Source organism: Carcharodon carcharias, chromosome 20, assembly GCF_017639515.1.
Source record: "Carcharodon carcharias isolate sCarCar2 chromosome 20, sCarCar2.pri, whole genome shotgun sequence".
NCBI classification, from domain to species: domain Eukaryota; kingdom Metazoa; phylum Chordata; class Chondrichthyes; order Lamniformes; family Lamnidae; genus Carcharodon; species Carcharodon carcharias.
The window spans coordinates 57,999,195-58,026,200 of NC_054486.1; the positions used below are offsets into that span (position 1 = coordinate 57,999,195).

General features: G+C 42.2%; 1 protein-coding gene across 6 annotated transcripts in view; it reads right to left on the minus strand.

Annotated features, from left to right (window-relative positions):
• daam1a (dishevelled associated activator of morphogenesis 1a) overlaps nucleotides 1–27,006 on the minus strand; it is a 202,813-nt gene that overhangs the window by 123,201 nt on the left and 52,606 nt on the right. The window contains exon 1 of one of the 6 annotated variants that reach the window (XM_041214681.1): nucleotides 16,207–16,230. The exons of 4 other annotated variants lie outside the window; for them this stretch is intronic. The gene's annotated coding sequence lies outside the window, so the exon portion shown is untranslated. Of the gene's footprint in view, nucleotides 1–15,918; nucleotides 16,054–16,206; nucleotides 16,231–27,006 lie in introns of those variants that run through there. One more of the 6 variants, XM_041214679.1, reaches the window with a different exon arrangement.

Here is a 27,006-nt window from a genome sequence, read left to right on the forward strand (position 1 = left end):
TTTTAAAAGCATACCACACCAGTGTCAAAAGCAATGAGTTAAAAAGATTTCAAAAATATACATTGAACGTATATGGTTTTATTTTTAATAGAATTGCATTGTTCAGACACTTAAGCTACAAAGTAGATGCAGTTTCATACAAAACTCAAATTTGTAAAGGCGAAAGATTCCATCCCTCACCTCAAAAGTACAATACTCAGTCTTAAAGAGGACGGTATTACATACGATGCGCTTTCACAAGATCAGAAATCCATTGCCAGCGTAAAAGCAGTCACTACACAATGTAGCTTTACCATAAAATTACATCGTACAGCACAAAACACAGCCTATGGGTGGTGCAGTCAAAATGCACAAATCTCTAGAGAAATTGTAACTAAGCAAACTAACACTAGAAAATAATTTAGGAACTTACTAACTTTTCTTTCCTTTTTACTGCATGGCAGAGGAAGCCAACTCCTTGCAGAAAAATCATGGCATTTTTAGAGTTTAGAAAAACAACTAAACACCTTTAAGTTTGGAACTTTGACTTGTGCGTTTTATTTTGCAACATTTGTGAAAACATGGTGTATTACAAACTAGAAAAACATGAGGCAAACGGATATTCTAACTGCTCTATTTTAACTAACTGGTAAGCACACACTGTGACAGTAATATTAAGTAATGTAAATCGGAATTCCTCAGACTTTTGGATTCTCTGCAATTTTGCATGAACTCAGGATTTGAACATCTCGATCTGTATTTCTAGTACCCTTATAAATGTTAATCCAATTCCTTTTAAAAATGAATTTAACTTCACCTTTCTAAATCCTGTAATTCAATGTTTGACACTATATTGATTTATTAAAAACTGAGACATTAAAGTCCTTTGCAAGGATTTTTCAATTTCACATTATCATTTAAAATTCAAGAAACCTAAAATTCTCAGCTGACTTGGGGTAAAACATTTTCATCAAACTGGCTATTAATTGCAGGGGAACCTTCTTAATAGTGTCAAAGATTTATAAAATCATAGATCTCTCACGCATAAACAAAAAACTAATGGATACACGAGTACACCAAATATCAGGCTCATACTCATGATACCACAACATTCTTGGCACAGGAATGATAATATACAATGTAAAGGAATAAAATTAATGCAACCTTTCTTGTAATGAGATTAATTTATTTTAGAGGAGGATATGGCATAAGAAAGTTGTACAAAGCAACAATTTTCCATGCTTTGGTCAACTACTGAAAATTAGAACAGGGTTAACTGTAATAGTAATAACTAACACCCCTCTACCAAATTGAGGTTCCAGTATAATGCAATAAATTATGTTGACAATTTTTTTTAAAGAAATTATAGAAATTCAGCTATACAGGCTGGTGTGCTAAAATGCTGCAAAATGATAGTTTGGAAACTTACATCATTTCCAGAGGCTTTTGACCTGTGGAATGAGAAATGTAGGCAGGCAAGTTACAGATATACCCTCTAAACTAAGTCATTACAATAGCATGGTGATATAGAGCTTCATCGTGCATACATGTTGAACACTCCAGATCGTCATTCAACAGATTTTTAATCTGCAGGCAATTCAAGGGTAATGGGGAGCAGGCAGGAAAGTAAAGGCAATGACCAGATCGGCTATGATCTTATTAAATGGCTCGAGGGACTGAATGGTCTACTCCTGCTCCCATTTCTTAAAAAACGATGAATATCTTGGTGCTTTAAATTCAAATCATTACAAAATGTGTCACAGTAAGCTCTAGGTTCTAATAATAGTCACTATCCTGTTTCAAGGTCTATGCTAATCCAGCTGCTATACCTTTCTCCTAGCCAATTTTCTCAATCAAGTCTGCTATACAGGCTGGTGTGCTAAAGTATTTGAAGAAAAATATTTAAAATCCATGAAACATAAAAAGCTTTTTAGATTCAAATTCCATGTCCACATTAGTCTTGATAATACCACTCCATCAGTCTACATTTCATCATCAGTAAAGTGATGGAAGAAGTTTTCAGTGCTACCAAGCAGCACTTGTTTAGTAGCCCGCTCACTGACATTCAGTTTGGGTTCTCCCAGGACCACTCAGTTCCTGACCTTATTACAGCCTTGTTTCAATCATGGTCAAAAGAGCTTAGGTGAGATGAGATGAGAGTGACTGCCCTTGACACTAAGGCCACATTTGGACCCAGTGTGACATCAAAGGAGCCCTAGCAAAGGTTGTAGTTGTTGGCGATCAAATCGTATCAGTTCCAGGACATCACTGCAGGAGTTCTTCAATTTAGTGTCCTAGGCCCAACCACCTTCAGCCGCTTCACCAATTATCTTCCTTCCACCTTAAGGTCAGAAATAGTGATGTTCCCTGATGATTGCACAATATTCAACACCAGTCGTGACTCCTCAGGTACTGAAGCAGTCCATGTCCAAATGCAGCAAAACCTAGACAATATCCAGGCTTGAGCTGACGAGTGGCAAGTTACATTTGTGCCACACAAGTGCAAGGCAATGACCATCTCCAACAAGAGAGAATCTGCCATTGCCCTTGACATCCAATGGTATTGCCATCGCTGAATCCCCCACTATCAACATTCTGTGGATTACCATTGACCAGAAACTGAACAGAACTAGCTATATAAATACAGTGGCTACAAGAGCAGGTCAGAGGCTAGGAATCCTGCAGCGAGTAACTCACCTCCGACTCCCGAAAGCCTGTCCACCATCTACAAAGCACAAGTCAGGACTGTGATAGAATATTCTCCATTTGCCAGGATGAGTGCGGGCCCACAACAATGAAGAAGCTGGACACCATCCAGGACAAAGCAGCCCACTTGAATGGCACTCACTCCATCACCGACGCACAGGAGTAACAGTGTCCATCTACAAGATGTACTGCAGGAACTCACCAAGGATCATTAGACAGCACCTTCCAAACCCACGACCACTGCCATCTAGAAGGACAAGGGCAGCAGATAGATGGGAACACCATCACCTGGAAGATCCCCTTCAAGCCACTCACCACCCTGACTTGTGACTACAATGGCCATTCCTTCACTGTCACTGGATCAAAATCCTGGAACTCCATCCCCAAGAGTGGGTGTACTTACAGCAGAAGGGCTTTAGCGGTTCAAGGCAGCAACTCAACACCACCTTCTTAAGGGCAATTAGGGATGGGCATTAAATGCTGGCTTAGTCTGCAATGCCCACATCCCACGAATGAATAAAAAATAAATTGTAATGCAACACAAGTACATTTGAGAAGTTAAGAAAGCCTTGTGGGGAAAAAATACGAGAAGGATATAATTAAATAACGTGCTTTTTCTATTACCAAGGGCATATTCAACAACTTGTCTCATCAAATACAGAAAACCAGAACACGCCAAAGACTAGGGGTTGATGTGTATCAAACACAAAAATTAGGCCAGCAGAGTGCACTCAATTAAAACTGCAGGGTTCAGCCATGAGATATTTACGTAAATTTAGAACGTTATTAAGATGATCGACATGCATTTTAACATATCACTCAGTGGAGCTATGACAAACTGGATATAACTAACTGAAATGAAATAAATACTGTTAGTTTCCCATATGTCAAATTAAACCACATGAAAATTCTGAAAGGCATTATATTTAATAGGTTTCAACTCCATATACACAGTGGAACTTACTTTATTGCAACACAATTTATAGGGAAACAATTTGTTTCTGAATTCAGTTACTATGTCATTAAATGCAACAAAACACCATTAAAAGTTACTTGTAATTTATTAGGAAACCGGGTGCTAAGCAGCAATAGAACGCAAAGAGACTAGTACCTCCCATTTACAAAGCAGTAATCTCCTTCTATAATTAGAAGTCTGTTCTGTGCGATTAAAAAAAGCAAATTCAGCTATCACTCTCAGGGTTACACTTCTTATGATGTATTCAGTTTCGGATCAAGTTTCATCTTGAAGCAGATAATGAAGCACATTCCTTGAATTGCAGAGGTTTTGAATCATTACTCTCATCAACGTTGAGAATGTTGCTCAGCTTGATTTGTTAATTTAAATATATCTGGCTCCAAAAGAGTTTTTTAAAAAAATAAAATCAGAAATGATGGACCAAGCCCCAACAAAATTATTGCATACAGTTTACAAGTTCGTCCACATACAAGTTAAATTTCATTATTCACCTGCGAAGAATGATTCACATTTACCAAAATTATCACAGTGCCACATTGACAGGTTCCTCTCTGGCAGAAGTTGAGATCATGTTACACAGACATCTGACAAGATCAACAACAAAAAAAGCTGGAAATACGCAGGTGGTCAGGCAGCACCTGACATTTCAGGTCTAAGAGCCAACAGGTCATTTTGTTGCAAATTTTTGTTATGGGCAGATCCCAGTTCACTTACCACAAATAAATTTTTAGCATTACTAGAGATCTCCCATGGTGACATTCAAGAAAGATAGCAGTTACGCTGAAGTGTGATACCTTAACTGTGATGCCTAAAGCAATGTAGCATCATATGCAAGACTTTTAACACACACTTATACAGATTTACAATTATTAGTCTTGATTACCCATTCCATATATCCGTGCTATCTTCCAAACCCATGACCACTTTCCCAGAACTCTGTCTGAATGGCTTCAATTAGGTTTCCGACCCTGCCACATTACCAAAATAGAACTTTGTCTCAAGTGACGCCCTATGTTACTGTGACCATGATAAACTGTCTGCAGCCTTTGGTACTGATCATACCATCCTCCTCCAATGTCTCTCCTCCATCATCGGCTGGGTGGGGCTGCACATGCCTTATCCATCCAGTCATAGCCAGAAAACCACTCGCAATGGCTTCCCTTCCCACTCCTGCACCATTACTCTGGAATTACTTGACCGAACTTACACTGCATCCTCACCTCCACCTTGGACGTCCTGGCCCCCAATAAAACCATTACTCTCTCGCACCCTGGCCATTTCCCCAGTACGGCTCTCATCTCCAGCCCTTTAAGTCCAAGTGACATAGGCTTGAAAGGATGTGACGGACAAATGGTTTAACCATCCATCTCACCAGATCTGGCTGAAACACTATTGGGTCCTGCTCTCATCTGCTGAAATTGTTCAATATTCCAGGATGATCCTGGAATGCATGCAAAGAAAAACCGCAACTTCTCTTCTCCCTTGCAAACTGTCTTCATAAACCTCTCCCCCCCATCCCCTTCACCTCCAATGACAAGCACAAGGAGCTCTAGGACTTCTTTCCCACTAAGATCGAGACAATCAGATTAGCTGCCTCTGCTGCATCCCTCCCTTCTACTAGCCCATCTGGCTAAATTTCTCCTCTAATGCTCCCCCAGCCTCAGCCCTGAATTTACAACTTTCTCCAGTTCCCCTCCCATCTTCCCTCATGCCCTCTGAGCTCATTTTGTCCATGAGACTCACCACCTATTCCCACTAACACCCAGCTCCTCTCCTGGCCCCCATGTTAGGTGATACTGTAAACAGTTCCCTTTTCAGGCGTTGTCCCCTTCTCCTTTAAATCTGTCATCACCCTTCTCAATAAAAAGTAACAGTAACTCCTTGGCTCCTCTGTTCTTGCAACTACTGTCCCATCTCAAACCTCCCTTTCCTTTAAGTCCTCAAACATGTTGTCACCTCCCAAATCAGTTCCCATCTTTCCCAGAACTCCATGTTTGAATCCCTCCAATTAGCTTTCTGCCCTACCACAGTACCAAAATGCTTTTATCAAAAGTCACAAACGGCATCCTGACTGTGACAAAAGCAGACTTTCCCATCTCGTCCTTCTCAACCTGTCTGCAGCCATTGACTATCAACCACACCGTCCTCCTCCAATGCCTCTCCACTGTGATCCAGCTGGGTGGAAATGCTCTTATCTGTTTCCATTCTTCGCTACTCAATTGTAGCTAGATTATGACTTACAATGGCATCTCTTCCTGCTTCCATATTGTTACCTCTGTCGTCCCCTACGGATCTATCCTTGATCCTTTGTCTCATCTACCTGCTATCCTCCAGCAACACCATCCAAGGACAGTGCGTTAGTTTATACATGTATGCTGATGACACCCAGCTCTACCACACTATCACCCCTCTCGACTCATCCACTGTTGCTAAATTATCAAACTGCTTACCTGACATCCAGTACTGGATAAGCAGAAATTTCCTCCAGTTAAATATCTAGAAGAGTGAAGCAATTGTTTTTGGTCCATTTCTTAGCTAATGAATCCATCCCACTCCCAAAAATAGTCCAGGATTAAGCTATTCTATTCGAAACCTTGGTGTCACATTTCACCCCAAGGTGAATTTACAACCACATATTCGTGCCATCACTAAGACCTCCATAATAGCACCTAACTTCGCCCATCTCAGCTCATCTGCTGCCAAAACCCTTGTTCATGCCTTTTTTACCTCCAGACTTGACTATTCCAACTCACTCCTGGTTGGTCTCCTATATTCTACCCTCCATAAATGAGGTCATCCAAAACTCTGCTGCCTATGTTTCAACTCACAGCAAGTTCCGTTCCCTTTCACCTCTGTGCTTACTGATCTATATTGGCTCCACATCAAGCAGCATCTTAAAATCCTTGTTTTCATATCCTTCCACAGACTCAGCCCTCCCCATCACTAATCTACTCCAGGCACACAATCAAATAGCTGCAGTTCTCTAATTGTGACCTACTGAACATCTTCAATTTTAATTGCTCCACCATTGGTGACCACACCTTCAGTTGCCTAGGCCTCAAGCTCTGGAATATCCTCCCTACACCTCTCCACAAGGTTTTGGTCATTGACTTAATATCTGCTTCTGGGCTCAGTGTCATACTTTGTTTTATAATGCTCCTGTGAAGCACCTTCCGAACTTTCATTCCATTACAAGTTCTATACAAAAAAGTACAAACAAACGTACATATGTATAAATATATGGGGGAGGGGGTGGCGTAGTGGTATTGTTACTGAACTGGTAACCCAGAGACACTGGGTAATGCTCTGGTGACCCGGATTTGAATCCCACAACTGCAGATGGTGGAATTTGAATTGTAGATTGTCGTAAAAACCCATCTGGTTCACTAATGTCCTGAGGGAAGGAAATCTGTTGCCCTCACCTGGTCTGTGACTCCAGATCCGCAGTAATGTTGACTCTTAAATGGCCTAGCAAGCCACTCAGTTGTATCAAACCTCTGAAAGGTCAATAAAAAGGAATGAAACCGGACAGACCACCCATCATTGACCTAGGCACCGGAAATGACAACAGCAAACCCAGTCCTGTCTACCAATTCCTCCTTGGTAACATCTGGAGCCTTGTGCCAAAATTGGGAGAGCTGTCTAACAGACTAGCCAAGTAACAGCCTGACATACTCATACTCACTGAATCATGTCCCAGACACCACCATCACCATCCCTGGGTATATCTTGTCCCATCAGCAGGACAGACCCAGCAGACGTGGCGGCACAGTGGTATACAGTCAGTAGGGAGTTTCCCTAGGAATCTTCAACATCATCCCTGGTCCCCAATAAAGTCTCACAGCATCAGGTCAAACATGGGCAACAAAACCTCCTGTTTGCCACTTACTGCCCTCCTCAGCTGTGAATCAGTACTCATGTTGAACACCACTTGGAGGAAGTACTAAAGGTGGCAAGGCGCAGAAGGTACTCTGGGTCAGAGGCTTCAATGTCCATCACCAAGAGTGGCTTGGTAGCACCACCACAGACTAAGTCCTAAAAGGACATACCTGCTAGATTGGGTCTGCAAGAGGTGGTGAGGGAACCAACAAGAGGGAAAAACACATTTGACCTCACCCTCACCAACCTGCCTGCCTCAGATGCATCCATCCATGACAGTATTGGTAGGAGTGACCACTGCATAGTCCTTGTGGAGATGATATCACGTCTTTGCATGGAGGGTACCACCACAATGCTAAATGGGATAGATTTCAAGTAGATCTTGCAACTCAAGACTAGGCAACCATGAGGAGCTATGGGCCATCAGCAGCAGCATTGTACTCAACCACATTCTGTAGCCTCATGGCCCAGCATAACCCCCAACCTACCATTACAACCAAGCCAAGGGGATCAACTCTGGTTCAATGAAGAGTGCAGCAGCACATGCCAGGAGCAGGAGCAGATGAAGTTAAAGCACAGGACTTGTGGGCCAAACAGCATAAGCAGCAAGTGACAGAGCTAAGAGATCCCACAACCAACGGATCAGATCTAAGCTTTCCAGTCCTGCCACATACAACCGTCAATGGTGGTGGGCAATTAAACTCACTGGAGGCGGCTCCACTAATATCCCCATCCTCAATGACGGAGCAGCCCAGCATATAAGCGCTAAAGATAAGGCTGAAGCATTTGTAACAATCTTCAACCAGAGGTGCTGAGTGGATGATCCATCTCAGCCTCTTCCAGAGGTATCCAGCATCACAGATGCCAGTTTTCAGCCGATTCAATTCACTCTGTGATATCAACAAACAGTTGAAGGCACGAACACTACAAAAGCTATGGGCCCTCACAATATTCCGGCAATAATACTGAAGACTTGTGCTCTAGAAATTGCCGTACCCCTAGCGAAATACACTGGCATCTATCTGGCAATGTGGAAAATTGCCCAGCTAAGCACTGAACACAAAAAGCAGGACAAATCCAACCTGGCCAATTACCGCCCATTAGTCTACTCTCCATCATCAGTAACATGATGGAAGGGGTCATCAACAGTGCTATCAAGTGGCACTTACTCAGCAATAACCTGCTCACTGATGCCCAGTTTGGGTTCTGATAGGGTCACTCAGCTTCTAACCTCATTACAGCCTTGGTTCAAACACGGATAAAAGAGCTGAACTCAGGTGAGTTGAGAGTGACTGCCCTTGACAGCAAGGCAGCATTTGACTCAGTGTGGCATCAAGGAACCCTAGGAAAACTGGAGTCAATTGGAATCAAGGGAAAAAAACTCTGCTGGTTGGAGTCATACCTAGCACAAAGGAGGATGGTAGTGGTTGTTGGGGGTCAATCATCTCAGTTCCAGGACATCACTCCAGGAGTTCCTCAGGGTAGTGTCCTAGGCCCAACCATCTTCAGCTGTTTCATCAATGCCCTTCCTTCCACCATAAGGTGAGAAGCGGGGAGAAAAAAAAAAAGTTAACATTTCGAGTTCTTATGACTCTTCAGAGCTCTGAAGAGGCATAAGGACTCGAAACGTTAACTTTTTTTTTCTCTCTACAGATGCTGTTAGACCTGAGTTTTTTCAGAATTTTCTGTTTTTGTTTCAGATTTCCAGCATCCGCAGTATTTTGCTTTTATCAGAAGTGGGGATGTTCGCTGATGATTGCACAATGTTCAGCACCATTCATGACACCTTAGATGCTGAAGCAGTCCACGTCCAAATGTAGCAAGACCTGGACTATATCCAGGCTTGAGCTGACAAGTGGCAAGTAACACTCGTGCCACACAATTACCAATCAATGACCATCTCCAACAAGACAGAATCTAACCATCGCCCTTGACATTCAATGGCATTACCTTGCTGAATCCCCCACGATCAACATTCTGGGGGTTACCATTGACCAGAAACTGACTGGGCTAGCCATATAAATGGTGGCTATAAGAGCAGGTCAGAGGCTAGGAATCCTCTAGAAATAACGCACCTGACTCCCAAAAGCCTGTCCACCATCTACAAGGCACAAGTCAGGAGTGTGATGGAATACTCTCTGCCTGTCTAGATGAGTGCAGCTCCAACAACACTCAAGAAGCTAGACACCATCCAGGACAAAGCAGCCCACTTGATTGGCACCATATCTATAAACATTCACTCCCTACACCACTGATGCATGGTGACAGCCGTGTACACCGTCTACAAGATGCACTGCAGAAACTCAAGGTTCCTTAGACAGCATTTTCCAAACCCACGACCACTACCATCTAGAAGGATAAGGGCAGCAGATACATGGGAACACCACCACCTGGTAGTTCCCCTCCAAACCACTCACCATCCTGAAGTGGAAATATATCACTGTTCCTTCACTGTCATTGGGTCAAAATCCTGGAAGTCCCTCCTTAGCAGCACTGTGGGTGTACCTACACCACAGGAATGGCAACGGTTCAAGGTGGCAGTTCACCACCACCTTCTCAAAGGCAATTAGGGGTGAGCAATAAATACTGGCCTAGCCAGCAATGTCAATATCCCATAAAATGATAAAAAATTAAATAGGTGTTGGCCATTCATCCCTTCGAGCCTGCTCCACCATTTGATAAAATCATAGCTGATCTAATTGTGGCCTCAGCTCCACTTTCCTGCCTGCCCCCTATACCCTGCTTGTCAGTAAAGAATGTAACTCTGCCATAAATGTAATTAATGACACTGCCTCCACTGCTCTCTGGGGAAGAGAATTTCACAGACCACAGAATCAACTCAGAGAAAAGCTTCTCCTCATCTCGGCCTTAAATGGGAGACCCCTTATTTATAAACCGTCTTTCCTAGTTCTAGTCTCTCCAACAAGGGTAAATATCCTTTCAGCATCCATCCTGTCAAGTCCCCTCAGGATCTTGTATGTTTCAATAAGATCACCTCTCACTCTTCTCAACTCCAATCCATACAGGCTCAACCTATCCAACCTTTCCCCTTAAGATAACCCATTCATCCTGACAATCAATGGAGTGAACCTTCTCTGAAATGTTTCTAATGCAATTCTGTCCTTTCTTAAATAAGGAGACCAAAACTGTACACAGTATTCTAGATGTGGTCTCAATAACACCCTGTAACAACTGTAGCAAAACTTCCCTACTTTTATATTTTATTCCTTTTGCAATAAATGACAACAGTCCATTTTACTTCCTAATCATTTGTTCTACCTACATATTAGCTTTGTGATTTGTGTACCATGACACCCAAATCCCTCTGTGTCAGAGTTCTGCGTTTAAATATGTTGCTTTTCTATTCTTCCTGCCACATCATAGTCTATATCTGCCAAATTTATGCCCACTCTTAACCTATCTATATCCCTTTGCAGACTCTTTGTATCTTCCTCACAACTTATTCTCCTACTTATCTTCATGTCATCAGCAAATTTAGCAACTATACATTCAGGTCCCTTCATCGAGGTCATTGATATGGATTGTAAATAGTTGAGGCCCCAACACTGATCCCTGTGGTACTCCATCTCACCAACCCAAAAATGACCCACTTACGCCTACTCCATTTCTTGTTAGCTAACCAATCCTCTATCTATGCGAATATGTTAACCCCTACACCATGAGCTCTTATTTCATGCACTAACCTTGTCAAATATGTTTTGGAAATCCAGGTACACTACATCTACCAGTTCCCTTTTATGCACATTTCTTGTTACATTCTCAAAGAGCTCTAATAAATAAGTCAAACACTTTTTCCCTTTCACAAAGCCATGTTGACTCGGCCTGATTGCATTCAGATTTTTTAAGTGCCTGGCTATAACCACCTCAGTAATAGATTCCAGCAATTTCCCTATGACAGATGTTAGGCGAACTGATCTGTAATTTCTTGCTTTCTGTCGCCCTCCTTTCTTGAATAGAGTTACATTCTCTATTTTCCAATCTGATGGGACCTTTTCAGAATCTAGGGAATTTTGGAAAATTAAAACTAATGCATCTATTATTTCAGTAGCCATTTCTTTTGAGACCCTAGGATGAAGTCCATCAGGACCTAGGGACTTGCCCATCTTTAGTTCTAATTATTTTCTCAGTACCCTTCCCCTGGTGATTGTTTTTGGTTCCTCCCTCCCTTTCACCTCTTGATTTACAATTATTTCTGGGATGTTATTTACATCTTCTTCAGTGAAGACAGATGTAAAATATCTGTTTAATTCATCCATTTCCTTATTAATTCCCCAGCTCTAGAGGACCAATGATCACTCTAGTTGCTCTTCCTTTTTAAATACCTGTAGAAACTCTTACTAATCATCTTTTTATTTCTAGCATACTCTAATTTCTCTCTCATTTTTGATATTCTCTGCTTTTTTATATATATATTTTCTGTCCAATTTGCTGACCTGTCACTAACCTTTGGGGAATTGTAGGCTTTTTCTTTCAATTTTATATCATCTTTAACTTTAGCTAGCTATGGATGGTGCATCCTTCTCCTAGAGTCTCTCTCCCTCACTGGAATGCACCTTTGCTGAGCGTTATGAAATATCTAAAATGTCTTCTGCTGCACCTCTTCTGACCTATACCTTAACTTAATTTCCAAGTTCACTTTAGACAGTTCTGTCGCCATACCCTCAAAGTGCCCTTAATTAAGTTTAAAACACTTGTCTTAGACTCACCTCTTCTCTCCATCAAACTGGATGTGAAATTCAAGCATGTTATGATCAATGCTACCTAGGGCGCCTTTACTACTAGATCATTAATTAATCCCATCTCATTGTGCATTATCAGATCTAGAATAGCCTGTTAGTCTGTTTTCTAGTTAGTTCTAGAATGTGCTCTAAGAAATTGCCCCAAAAAAGATTATGCACTCATCTATGCTACCTTTGCCAATCTGATTCATCCAATCTATATGTAGATTAAACACCCACGATCATCACCATACCTTTCTCACAAGCCCCCTTTATTTTTTTCCTGTATACCCCATCCTACAGCATAGTTACTGTTAGGGGGCCTATAAACTGCTCCCACAAGTGACTTCTTACCTTTGTTATTTCTTATCTCTACCCAAGCTGATTATGCATCTTTATCTTTAGACAAAAGATAATGTCTGACTATTGTACTGTCATCTTAACTAACAGAGCTACCCTTCCACATAGCTTTCTGCTCTTCTGAAATGTCATGTACCCTTGAATATTCAGGTCCCAGTCTTTTGTCATTCTGCAGCCATGTCTCTGTAATGCCTAGCAGATCATACAAATTTCTATTTGAGCTGACAATTCATCCATTTTGTTGCAACTGCTATGTACATTCAGATACAGAGCCTTTAGTTCTGTCTTTTTAATGTTTTTGCAATCTCTAGCCTCATCTGCTGGTCCAAACATAGTTTGTATACTCTGTCCCTTCCTGCCATGGTCTGATTATCATTACCCTTATTGCAACCTTGCTCCTTTGCCCTATCCTCTTCCCTTAATTTATCATATTTTCCCTAACTTAATCCCTCTCCCTCATTATTTAGTTTAAAGCCCTCTCTAATGATCTAGTTATAAGATTTGCCAGAACACTAGTCCCAGCACAGTTCAAGTGAAGACCGTCCCAAAAGGTACAGCTCCCAACTTTCCCCAGTGCTGGCGCCAGCATCCCATGAATCAAAACCCATTTCTCCCTCACCAATCTTTAATCCATGCATTTAACTCTCTAATCCTATTCAAGCCACACTGATTTGCTCATAGCTCAAGGAAGAATCCAGGAGATTACTTTTGAGCTTCTGTATTTTTAATTTAGCCCCAAGCTGCTCATACTTCCTAAGCAGATCCTCTTTCCTAGTCCTACCTCTGTTGCTGGTACCTACATGGAGCATAACTATCTTCCCTCTCCCAATACAAGTTTCTCTCCAGCCCAGGGCAGATTTCCCAAACCCTGACACCAGGCAGGCAACATGGACTTCAGGACTCCTATATTCTCTGTTGTGGAGAACTGTGGCTGTCCCAACTATTCTACCCCCTACTACCACTATGTTCATATTAAATCCCCCCACTTGAATGGCTTTCTGCACCACAGTACCATAGTCAGTTAGCTCATTCACCCCACAACCCCAGGTCTTATCCATACAAGCTGAAAGAACCTCAAACCTGTCAGACAACTGCAAGGGCTGAGGCTCCTCCACTTTTACCTTCTGGGTCCCCATACCTGCCTCCTGCAGTCACACGCTTCTGACCCTGACCATCAGCCAGGTCAGAAGACAATTTTCTAAGGGGTGTTGCCCACCTCCTGGAGCAAAGTGCCCAGATAACCAAGCCCCTCCATGATGCACTAGTGTCTGCAGCTCGGCCTCCAGCTCAATGGCTTTAAGCCAAAGTTCCTCAAGCCTCACTTACTGCAGATGTGTTTGCCTTGGATCACACTGGTGTCCATGAGTTCCTACATTCCACAGCAGCAACACATCATTTGCCTTGCCATCTTTATAGCATTTTAATTAATTTAAAATTTAATCAGTAAAATAACGTCTCTAGTCCTGCCTGCACTTATATTCTTATTACTTCATTAAATGTTCTACTTACCCAGATAGAAATTTCCTAGTTAAGATAAATAGAAAATACTCACCAGCCAAACACCTACCTGCTTCCCTGTGATGTCATACCTCAATTTTCCTTCCTGCACACAGGTTCTAATTGGCTCCTGGTTACAGGCAGCAGTGGCTCTGCTGGTCTCACTTCTTCCCAAAGTGAACTCACACTCTTGTGCGACCTTTTGAAGTCCTGCTGGATTCCTGGAGTTGTTCTTTTTATTGAATCTCCAAGGATCTATCCTTGCCCCTCTCCTTGTTTTCCCCCATCTACGGACTCCCCACATACACGTGGAACTTGATGCTCTTTGGATGATTTCACGGAAGGGAACTCCAGTTCTACCTCATCATTGCCCATCTCGACCCCTCCACCATTCCCAAATGGACAGACTGCTCAGAGGTACTGCACTGGAAGAGCAGAAACTTCAATTAAATATTGGGAAGATCGAAGCTTGCAACTTCAGTCCCTGCCACACCTCTGTTCCCAACCACCAACTCCATCCCTCTTCCAAGCAAATTTGAGCAGAAATGAGCTTCCGATCACATATCTGCATCATTACCAAGACTACCTAATCTCACCTCCATGCCATCGCCTGACGCCTTAACTAATTTGCTGCCAAAATCCTCATCCTTGTATTTGTTGCCTCCAGACTGGACTACTCCAATACTCTTTTGGGTGGTCTCCCATCTTCCCCAGTCCATAAACTCAAACTCATTTGGAACTCTGCTACTCATATCTTAACTTGCACCTTCCATATTACCTCATTACCTATATTGAGGTTTCACTGGATTGGGAGCCAGTTTTATAATTACCATCCTTGTTTTCAAATCCCTCCATGGCTTCTCGCCCTTCCTCACTAACCCCCATCACCATTCTCTAACCTTCACCAGCATCAGCCTTAAACTCTGGTATTCCCTCCCTAAACTTCTCTGCTTCTCTGCCTGCCTTACTCCCTTTAAGACACACCTTGAAACCTAACTCCTGGACCAAGCTTTTGTTCTAATATCTTGTGTCTCGGTGTCAAATTTTGTTTGATAATGTTCCTCTGAAGCAACCTGAGGTGTTTTATTATGTTAAAGACACCATATTAATACCAGTTGTTTTTATTGCTGCATCTATAAAAATAGAATGCCATATAATTAACTGTTTGTACATGCATTAAGTGCTTATTCATGTACGCACTGTAATTCAAAGGGGGCAACTTGCCCACAGCCCACCTGGGGAATTTCAGGTTGCCATGCAGCCTAGAGGGACTGCTGGTCCCAAAGGTCTAATGATTCAAGCACTAGCAGCACTGGAATACAAACAATGTCAAGCTGCCTGGTTTAAATTTCAAACAATGTTTGGCAGTTTACGGTCAGTCACCATCAATTGGTGCATTCTCCATGGCAATACTTCTACCAATGAGGGTTCACTTGTCAGCCAGTCAGCATTCTCTTCTCATACATTATAAATTGTTGTTTTATCCTTAGATTGGTATTCTTGCCAAGAATCCTGATGAGTATAAAACAAAAAGCTTCAACATAATTCTTTGCTCAGCAATACTCATGATCCATTACTGTTAGTTATTCTATTCTGGATCCAAATATTCCCATCAAGACATCACATGGCAACATATCAGAAAACATTAAACTACTTTTTTAGCATCAAGAATAAAAAGGTTCATTTACTCCAAAAGCTGGATGATAATTGGTCTTTAATGGAATACATCTCTATTTGAGTTATTTTAAAACTTTTGCTGGTATGAAATATATATTCGTTTACCAAGTTACTTCTTCATTTTGACACTAGGATTTGTAAAGTAGCTCTCAGGCTAGTAACACAAATTGAAAATTCCAAATTGGCACAGGATGACACTGCCATTCAACTTTGTGGCTTTCAAAGTTTCGCTCACCATTAAAAAGCTGAAATACATAAAAATGGGTTTACAATGAACCAATTTCAACAGGTTTTGGTCAAATTACATTGTTCATCTATGCATCCTCAGTAGCAAAAACATTCTGTCAGCAATAACAAAGATAAGGACTAAACTGCAGCAACTTAGAAAAATACCTGACAAGTCTGTGTGCTTGTATATCACCCCTATCCAAAAATATGTCAGCAAAAAGATACATTCCATAGCCACAAAGCATGTTTTCAGTTCACCACAGATCCTGAAATTAGGAAGTGGTTTTCTTCAGGGCTGCAGAAGTTACCTCCAAGATATTTTTTTCAGAAGCTGCTCTTGTATGCTAAAATAACTATTCGTCTACTTATAATTTTAAACTATTTTAGGTATGGTGCTTGCTCTTGGCTCAACCTCAGGCTGGTCATGTGCAGTGTGCTATTATAGGCTCAACTCTGTGTCGTCTTAATTTAATCCAAAACACTGAAGTGACAACTCAATACAATAGTTTTTTTAAACTTCACTTGGAGACATGGAGACGGCACAATAGCTGTCATTATATGGGAACATGACAAAAGATGACATAAAATTTTGAGATTATCTCTGAGGGAGGCATCCTAAACCTGTTGACACAACCAACTAAAAATACAAATTTAGTTCAATTATATTAAAATGACAATGTAATGCAAATTGACTCCAAATGTCATCAGAAACCCAATAAAAAATGCAAATGCGCACTCAAGCGAAACTGATTTTTTTTCCCCTGCCCTTCACTTAGGATCCATTGAGTATTTTTAAAGATTGTGCAAGATCAAGGGAAATTGAGCTATGTTAATATCCCAATCAATTTTCACAAATATACCCTCAAATTCTTCTACTCTTTATTCCAAAATTAATTTAACAATCTATATTGAAATATTGCTCTCAAGTTTGTTTTCAAGTTAAGGATCAATACTGGAGAACTAAGGACTTTTAGCACCAATGTTTGCATTCAATGGCATCTGCAGGTGACCAGATGCACACAGCCCTATCCACTGCCCTCTCAGCGCTCAAAGCAGGAAAGGGAGGGGAAATGACATTATTTTGCTGAGAAATTAAGCATACAAGCTGCATTTTACAGAAATTTTGCTATTCTGTCTCAATACTTTTTTATCAACACATGACTCACATGGAGAAAAGCCCAAAAGCATTGCAGTTGTACAGAACAGGAGGTAAAAAAGGATGAGGGAGAGGGAAGTAGGAGAGAGGAGCAGAGAGTCCCTTTTTTTAAAAAAAATCAAAGGTGATGGTCCATATCTATAGCCATGAGGTAGAAGACAGAACTAATCTACTAGGTTCTTCTACTGCCCTCCAATTTCATTCTTTCCAGTGGGAATATTTCTCAGATAGCCTGTCAGGTGACAGTAAATTTCATCTGTTGCATTATGTATGTAACAAAGCAACAAAATTATTGCTAAAGAATAAGCACAGCAAAAACGTATTCATTAAAATCCTATCAAAATTGAGAGCATTTGGTAGAAATTCCACTGCATCTGGGGAAGGAGTTCAGTTTTAAAATCTGTTCCAAGATGTTACAATTTCAAAATTTCTACACCATAATGGTTGAAAAATATTTAGACATTTATTGCAGCCTACTAACTGCTACTTTTGCTAATCCAGCAAGTCTACTTTGTCCAAGGAGGAGGAGTTAAGGGAATAGGAAAAGAGGTGCTAAATATTCCAGCCCAACCACCCCCCAATACATGTTGAAAAGAGGGCTCTGAAATATGTTGAGCACTTCTCAAAAGGCTACCACTGACGAGGAGATCCAACACCGGGTCAGCTGCGCCAGCTCAGCCTTCTACAAACTACGGCAGCGAGTATTTGACCACAAAGACCTTCAGAAGTCAACAAAAGTCCGACTGTGGCAGCTGTCTCCACCTAATTCCTGTACTGCAATGAGACTCGGATTGTGTATCAACAACACAAGAACATTTGAGAAATTCCATCAGCAACGACTCCATCATATCCTCTGGATTCAATGGGAGGACCGACAAACAAACGTTAGTGTCCTTTCTGAAGTCACCTCCGCAAGCATTCAGGCAAAACTCCTTCAAAATCAACATCGGTGAACTGAACATTGTGTCCGGATGGCCAAAAACAAAACTCTTCAAAGACACTATAAAGCCCTCCTTGAAGTGCGGTAGGATTGACATTAATGACTAGGAGGATCTTGAACCAATTGTTCAGAATGGAAACTACTTGTCCATCAAGCTGCATCATGCTTCAAGTCACAACATCTTAATGATGAGGCACAGTTGCAGGAGATAAGGAAAGAAAACCACAAAATGCTGTAGGTACCCTGAGGAGCAGTCAAAGTCCGTCGAAAGAGAAACAGTTAACATTTCAAATGTGACATTTCATCAAAACTAATGAGAATGCTTGGTTAAATCATTAAATACAATTGATTTCCTTTCAAAGAAATGCTAGAATGTGGGCTAATCTATAGTTCTCATTTGAAGCTACCAAAACAGCCCAACTAACAATTTTTTCTTTATGAAAAAAGTAAAATTTGGATTAAATCTGTCACATCTGCATGAAAAACTGATGGGAGTGCAATGAAATAGGAATTTCCTCACTGTACAATAGTTCTAAACAGCGGAGGAATTTTTTGCCACATTGATTCCCTACGGGCAGAGAGCATCATGGGGTGCTATCAGCAGTCAGTATGGTGTTTGCCAATATCAATAGAAATGCAGCAATTTGCACACAGCAAGCTCCCACAAACATAAATGCGAGCATGAACAGGCAATCTGCATTTTGAGATACTGAAGAATAAATAGTGGCCAGGACAACATGGCTAACTCCCCTCCTCCTCTTCAATTACATGCATTCGAGGGGGCATACGGGGTCTTGGTTTAACTTTTCATCTGAAAGGTAGCACCTCCTCAGCAATACAACGGAGTGTCAGCATTGATTTTCGAGTTAGTCTTTTAATAGGTCATAAACCCACAACTTTGACTCAGAGGCAACAGTGCAATTCAATGACCACAGCTAATGTGAGAAATGGAATAGACCTCATCATTGCATCTTTCGCCTGGATATTGCCATAATAATAATTGAATCAGTTCAGACAATGAACTGTACTACATTACATGTTGCACACTGATAAAGGTGAACAGAGGTCAGATAGCACACGGTGGGAGTTGGCCAACATGGCAGATGAAATGAAACTTGGTCCCACCTCTGCCACTGGCACAACCAAAGTTGAGGTTAACTGAGTTTTCCTCCAGTTTAAAATAGATTAGGCTAAGCAAAGGTAAGAATTCTAGTTTTTATTTAAAGTACGTTAATAAGTTAACTTTTTTTTTTACTGTATTTAACTTAGAGTTTTTTCCCCAACTAGAGGCATGGCAGAGGGATGAGGTGTTATGTACCGTGTGCAACATGTGAGAAGTTCTAGATGCTCCTTGCGCTCTGACCAACGTGTGCAGGAAATGCGATCAGCTGCAGCTATTCGAGCTCCGGGTTTCGGAACTTAAGCAGCAGCTGGAGGCGCTGAGGTGCATCCGTGAGGCTTAGAGTTTCATAGATAGCACATTTTTAGACGTGGTGACCCTACAGCTTACAGAAGCACAGACAGAAAGAGAATGAGTGACCATCAGTCAGAAGAAAGATGTCAAGCAGGTAGTCAGGAAATCCTCAGGGAGCATCTTGCTCGAGAACCGTTTTTCTGTGTTGGAAAATGGTGAGAGTGACAGTTCCTCTGGGGAGTGAAGCCATGCTCAAGGCACTGAGTGGCTCAGCTGCACCGGGGGCTGGGGGGAGCAGAGAGAAAGAGGGGAAGAGCAATGGTGGTAGGAGACTCAAATAGCAAGGGGAACAGACAGGCGTTTCTGCAGCTGTTGACGTGACTCCAGGATGGCATGTTACCTCCCTGGTGCCAGGGTCAAGGATGTCATTGAACGGCTGCAAGGCATTCTAAAGCAGGAGGGCAAATAGACAGAGATTGTGGTACATATTGGTACCAACGACATAGGTAGAAAGAGGGATGAGGTCCTGCAAGTAGAATTTAGGGAGCTAGGAAGACTAAAAAAACAGGGCCTCAAAAGGTAGTAATCTCTGGATTACTTCCAGTGCCACGCGCTAGTGAGTATTAGAAATAAGAGGTTAGTCCAAATGAATGCGTGACTGCAGAGATAGTGCAGGAGGGCGGGCTTTAGATTTCTGGGACATTGGGACCGTTTCTGAGGGCGGTGGGACCTGTACAAGACAGACGGGTTGCACCTGGACCGGAACGGGACCAACATCCTTGAGAAGAGGTTTGCTAGTGTTGTTGAGGAGGGTTTAAAATAGCTTGGCAGGGGGATGGGATCCTGAGAGGAGGTTCAGCAGGGGGGAGATGCACAGCCAAAATTAGAAGAGAGAGTGAGTGAGTCTGGAAGGCACAGAAATTATAGGCCAGTTAAGGCACAAGGGAGTTTGGCAAGGTTGGATGGTATTTATTTTAATGCAAGGAGTCTAACAAATAAGACTAGTAAGTTCAGGGCATAAATTAACATTTGGAACCATGATTCATTGCTGTCACACAGACATGGTTGAGAGAAGGGGCAGGATTGGCAGCTCAATATCCCAGGATATAGGGTCTTCAGGTGAGACAAGGAGGGAGGTAAAAGAGGTGGTGTCGCAATATTAATCAAGGAATCAATTACAGCATAAGGAGGGATAACATCTTAGAAGGCTCCTCAAATGAAGCCATATGGGTAGAACTTAAAAACAAAAAAGGAGCAATCACATTGCAGGGAGTGTACTATAGGCCCCCAAACAGTCAGAGAGGAATAGAAGAGCAGATGTGTTGACAAATTTCAGAGAGGTGTAAAAATAATTGGGTAATAATAATGGGGATTTCAACTTACCCAACATTAACTGGACTAGTAGTAGTGTGATAGGTTTAGAGGGAGCGGAATTCTTAAAATGCATCCAGGAGAGCTTTTTAAGTCAGTACGTAGAAGGTCCTACAAGAGAGGGGGCGGTCCTGGACTTAATTTTAGGGAATGAAGCCAGGCAAGTGGTAGAGGTATTAGTGGGGGAACATTTTGCAGACAGCGATCATAGCTCCGTTAGATTCAAGGTTGTTATGGAAAAGGACAAGGGTGGGCTAGAAATCAGTTTTCAATTGGGAGAAGGCCAATTTTAATAAGATCAGATATGATTTGGCCAGAGTGGACTGGGAGCAGCTACTTTTAGGTAAATCTGCATCAGAGCAGTGGGATTCATTCAAAGGAGGAAATAGGGAGAGTACAGGGCCAACGTATTCCAGTAAAGATAAAGGGTGGGACCAACAAATCCAAGGAACCCTGGATGTCGAGGGATATAGAGGATAAAGAGAAAAAAGGGAAGCTTATGGCCGATACCGAGGGCTCAAAACAGCGGAAGCTCTAGAGAAGTATAGAATATATGTGTGTGTGTGTGGGTGGGGAGGGGAGAAACTTAAAAAGGAAATTAGGAGAGCAAAAAGGGGCATGAAATAACATTGGCAGGTAAAATAAAGGAAAATCCAAAGTTATTTTACAAGTACATTAAGAGTAAGAGGATAACTAGGGAAAGAGTAGGGCCCATTAAGGACCAGTGGTAATTTGTGTGTGGAGCCAGAAGACATAGGTAGAGTTCTAAATGAATACTTTGTGTCAGTGTTCACAAGTGAGAGGGATGACATGGGTATGGAAATCAGGCAGAAGGACTGAGATATAATTAAGAAATTAGCATAGAAAGGGGGGAGGTTCTAAGTAGTCTGGCAGGCTTAAAAGTAGATAAACCTCCAGGCCCAGATGAAATGTATCCCAGGCTGTTGAGTGAGGCAAGGGAGGATATAGCAGGGGTGCTGGCAATAATTTTCAATACCTCTCTGGCCACAGGAGACGTGCCAGAGAACTGAAGGACAGCCAATTCAGCCATTATTCAAGAAGAGGAAGGAATAAACCTGGGCACTACAGGCCAGTCAGTCTAATCTCAGTGGCGGGGAAACTATTGGAAGCAATTCTGAGGAGCAGAATTTATCTACACATGGAGAGGTAGGGATTAATCAAGGACAGTCAGCATGGTTTCGTTAAGGGGACGTCATGTTTAGCCAATTTGATTCAATTTTTCGAAGAGGTGACCAGGCAATGCATTTGACCTAGTCTACTTGGACTTGAGCAAGGCTTTTGATGAGGTACCGCATGGGAAACTGATAATGAAGGTAAGTGCTTATGGGATCCAAGGCAATTTGGCAAATTGGATCCAGAATTGACTGAGTGGCAGGAAGCAGAAGGTGATGATCAAGGGGTGTTTTTACAACTGAATGCCTGTGTCCAGTGGGGTTCCACAGGGATCGGTTTTGGGTCCCTTGCTGTTAGTAGTATATAAGTTATTTAGACTTGAATGTAGGAAAGTTGATCAGTAACTTCGTGCATGACACGAAAATTGGTGGGTGGTAAACAGTGAAGAGGATAGCCTTAGATTACAGGAGGATATAGACGGGCTGATCAGTGGCAAATGGAATTTAATCTGCCTAAGTGTGAGGTGATGCACTTGGGCAGGACAAACAAGGCACAGGAATATACGATGAATGGTAGGACCCTGGGGTGTACCGAGGGTCAGAGGAATCTTGGTGTGCATGTCCACCGGTCCCTTAAAGTAGCAGAACAAGTAAATAAAGTGGCATATGGGATACTTGCTTTTACTAGCCGAGGCATAGAATATAAGAGCAGAGAGGTTATCCTGGAACTATATAAAACGCTGGTTAGGCCACAGCTAGAGTATTGCATGCAGTTCTGGAATCCGCATTAGAGGAAGATGTGATTGCACTGGAGAGAGTGGAACGGAGGAGATTTCCCAGGATTTTGCCTGGGCTGGAGAGTTTTAGTTATGAGGAGAGATTGGATAGACTGGGGTTATTTTCCCTAGAGCGGAGAAGATTGAGGTGTATAAAATTATGAGGGGCATAGATAGGATAGACAGGAAGGAACTTTTCCCTTTGGCAGAGGGGTCAATAACCAGGGGGCATAGATTTAAGCTAAGGGGCAGGACGTTTAGAGGGGATGTGAGGAAGAATTTATTCACCCAGAGGGTTGTGGGAATCTGAAACTCTGAAAGGGTGGTAGAGGCAGAAATCCTCATCACATTTAAGAAGTATTTGGATGTGCGCTTGCGATGCCATGGCATACAAGGCTTTGGACCTAGTGCTGGAAAATGGGATTAGAATAGTTAGGTACTTGTTTGACCGGCGCAGACTCAGAAGGCCAAAGGGGCTTTTTCGGTGCTGTAGATCTCTGACTCTATGACACAATGGAATCCAGGTGTGTGTAAATGTCTGAATAAAAGTCTGAGACAGTGTTTCAGGTGTGGCAACTTGGGGCTCTATAGAATAGACGCCTTCTGCCCTGACAAGGGAAAGATATCCCGAATATGTGGAAGCAAAGACCATTTTGCCCAGAAGTGCCAGAAACAAAGCTGAACAAAGGAGGAAGCCTGGCAAACCGCAAAGGAAAGAAAGATGAAAATAGCATAACCATGAGACGAGTTGAAGATGATCCAGAGAGTGATGACACTAACAGCAATCATGGGTACAAGTTTTTGTAACAGAATTAACCATGAGAAAGTTCCAATGATTGTTCAAGGTGTTGAAGTGAGTATTATTATAGACTCAGATACTGAATGCTAACAACAAAGCACTGTGGGAGGAACTGAAGACAGAGAATCAATCAATCATTATTAAGGATGAGATTTCAGAATACTTGGAAGTGCATGGTAAAATAGAGCAAAGACAGCATGGTTTCATCAAGGGGAGGTCATGCCGGACAAATCTGTTAGAATTCTTTGAGGAGGTAACAAGTAGGTTAGACAAAGGAAAGCCAATGGATGTTATCTACTTGGACTTCCAGAAGGCCTTTGACAAGGTGCCGCACAGGAGGCTGCTCAGTAAGATAAGAGCCCATGGTTTTAGAGGCAAGGTACTTGCATGGATAGAAGATTGCCTCCTGTCAGACAGCCAGAGTAGGGATAAGGGGGTCCTTCTCAGGATGGCAGCCAGTGACTAGTGGAGTTCTGCAGGGGTCAGTGTTGGGACCACAACTTTTCACTTTATACATTAATGATCTAGATGAAGGAACTGAGGACATCCTGGCTAAGTTTGCAGATGATACAAAGATAGGTGGGACAGGTAGTATTGAGGAGGCGGGGAGGCTGCAGAAGGATTTGGACAGGTAAGGAGAATGGGCAAAAAAGTGGCAGATGGAATAGAACATGGGAAGTGTGAGGTCATGCACTTTGGTAGGAAGAATAGAGACATAGACTATTTTCTAAATGGGGGGAGGATTCAGAAATCTGGAGGTGCAAAGGGACTTGGGAGTCCTAGTCCAGGATTCTCTTAAGGTTAACTTGCAGGTTGAGTCGGTAGTTAGGAAGGCAAATGCAATGTTGGCATTTATTTCAAGAGGACTAGAATATAAAAGCAGGATGTGCTGCTGAGGCTTTATAAGGCTCTGGTCAGACCACATTTAGAATATTGTGAGCAATTCTGGGCCCCGGATCTCAGGAAGGTTTGTGCTGGCCCTGGAGAGGGTCCAGAGGAGGTTCACGAGAATGATCCCAGGAATGAAAGGCTTAATATATGGAGGAACGCTTGAGGACTCTGGGTCTATACTCAATGGAGTTTAGAAGGATGAGGAGGGGATCTGATTGAAACTTACAGAATACTGAAAGGCCTGGATAGAGTGGACGTGGGGAAGATGTTTCCATTAGTAGGAGAGACTAGGACCTGCGGGCACAGCCTCAGAGTAAAGGGAAGACCTTTTAGAACAGAGATGAGGAGAAACTTCTTTAGCCAGAGAGTGGTGAATCTATGGAATTCAATGCCACAGAAGGCTGTAGAGACCAGGTCATTGAGTGTATTTAAGACCGAGATCGATAGGTTCTTGATTGGTAAGGGGATCAAAGGTTACGGGGAGAAGGCAGGAGAATGGGGTTGAGAAACTTATCAGCCATGATTGAATGGTGGAGCAGACTCGATGGGCCGAATGGCCTAATTTCTGCTACTATGCCTTACAGTCTAAGTGCCTATCTTGAAAATGTATCACAAAGCTCTATCCTTACACATCTAAAACACCACTTCAAACTGTTGGGTGCTTCAATGCAGACGCAAGAGCAGGAAATCGGAATCTAGAGGCAGAATTTTGAGTGATTCAGGATGGTGAGCCTCTTCTGAGCAGAGAAACTGCCCAAGTCTTGGAAATGCTATGCACTGGATTGAAAATGAATTCTGTGAAATCATATGCAAAGCTTAGAGGAGTTTGGACCAGTGATTCAAGGAATTGGGAAGTTACACAATCACCAAGAAAGATGAACCATTCACAAGAACATGAAGCCTGTAGCTCAGCCTTTATGCAGAGCATCTTTTACCTCAACTTTCCCTCTCAAACAAAGATCAAGGTACTGATTGACCAAGACATCATAGAGCCAGGTGAAGAGCCAACACAGCGACTGAGCCTTGTTGTCATCATGCCCAAACCAGATAGTGATATCAGACCCTGTTGACATGCGACGTGAATGAAGCAGTAATGAGAGAACGTCACCCAATTTCCGCTATGGACGAAGTTTATCCAAGAGTTGTTAACAAGCAATGTATTTTCCAAATTAGACTTGGAGGAGGGATATCACTAGCTGGAGCTTCATCCAGATTCAAGCAAGGTTTCAATTTTTGATTCTCATTGTGGACTTTACTGATACAAGGGATTGTTATTTGGCAACGTGGCACCAGTGATTTACCAACACGAAATCCATAAAGTGGTACAAGGATCCCAGGAACAGAGAATAATACAGATGACATTATTCATGGAGCCAATAAAGAGGAACATAATGGAGAGGCTGAGATTAGTATTGGCTAGATTACAGTCAGTAGGATTTATGGTAAATGCAGATAAGTGCTTGCTGGGTGCGACAGAGATAAGGTTCATGGGGCATAAACTCACGAGCAGCAGAATCAATCCAGCCAAAAGCAAGATAGGAGCAACAGCAGAGGCATGTGAACCACAAAATTCCCATAAAAGTGAGAAGTTTTCTGGAACTTGTGGACTATTGGGAGCTATATCCCAAACTTCACTACAATGGCTGATCCATTGAGAAAACTGACTAGAAAGTAAATCAGAACCTAAATCTGCCTTCAAAGCTTCGAAATACAGCTTGGCAAGTTCTCAAACCCTGGGATACTATGATCCAAATGTACCAACGAAAGTCACAGCAAATGCTTCTCCAGTTGCATTAGGAGCAATGCTGAAAGCCCAAGAATCATTGCTTATTTGAGCTGATCTGACAGATGTGAAGGGGAGATGTTCTCAGATGGAGAAAGAAGCCCTAGGATTGGCATGGGCAAATGAAAGATTCTTGCATACTTGCTCGACATCGAGTTTGAATTAGTGATGGATCATAAGCTATTAGAGATGATTTATTCTCCCAGGCCCAAACCACATGCCAGAATCGAAAAATAGGGTTTGAAACTCCAGCTGTACAAGATGGTTCACATTGCTGGAATGATGAACATCGCTGTCGCAACGACTGAGTGAGGATCAAACACACACTCACAAAGAAGGAAGCTGAAGCATTCATGTGGTTTGTGGCAGTTCATGCTATACCCAGAGCAATGACAACTAGAAGACTGAAAGAAGGTCAGACAAAGATCCAGAATTGGATGACATTAGACAGAGAATCCAAGCTGGAAATTGGGAGAATTGCTCTTTCAAGATGTACATCGCTATACATGATGAACTGTGCACAATTGGGAAGTGAAGTGTGCTCAGAGGCAACAGACTTGTAGTGCCACAAAAACTTAGGCCTAGACTTGTGACACTAGCTCATGATGGTCACAGATTGGTACGAAGCAAAACTTACAAGCCAAAGTGCTGTGGCCAGAGATGGAAAAAGATGTGGAGCAGTTTTTGAAAACAAGTCATGGA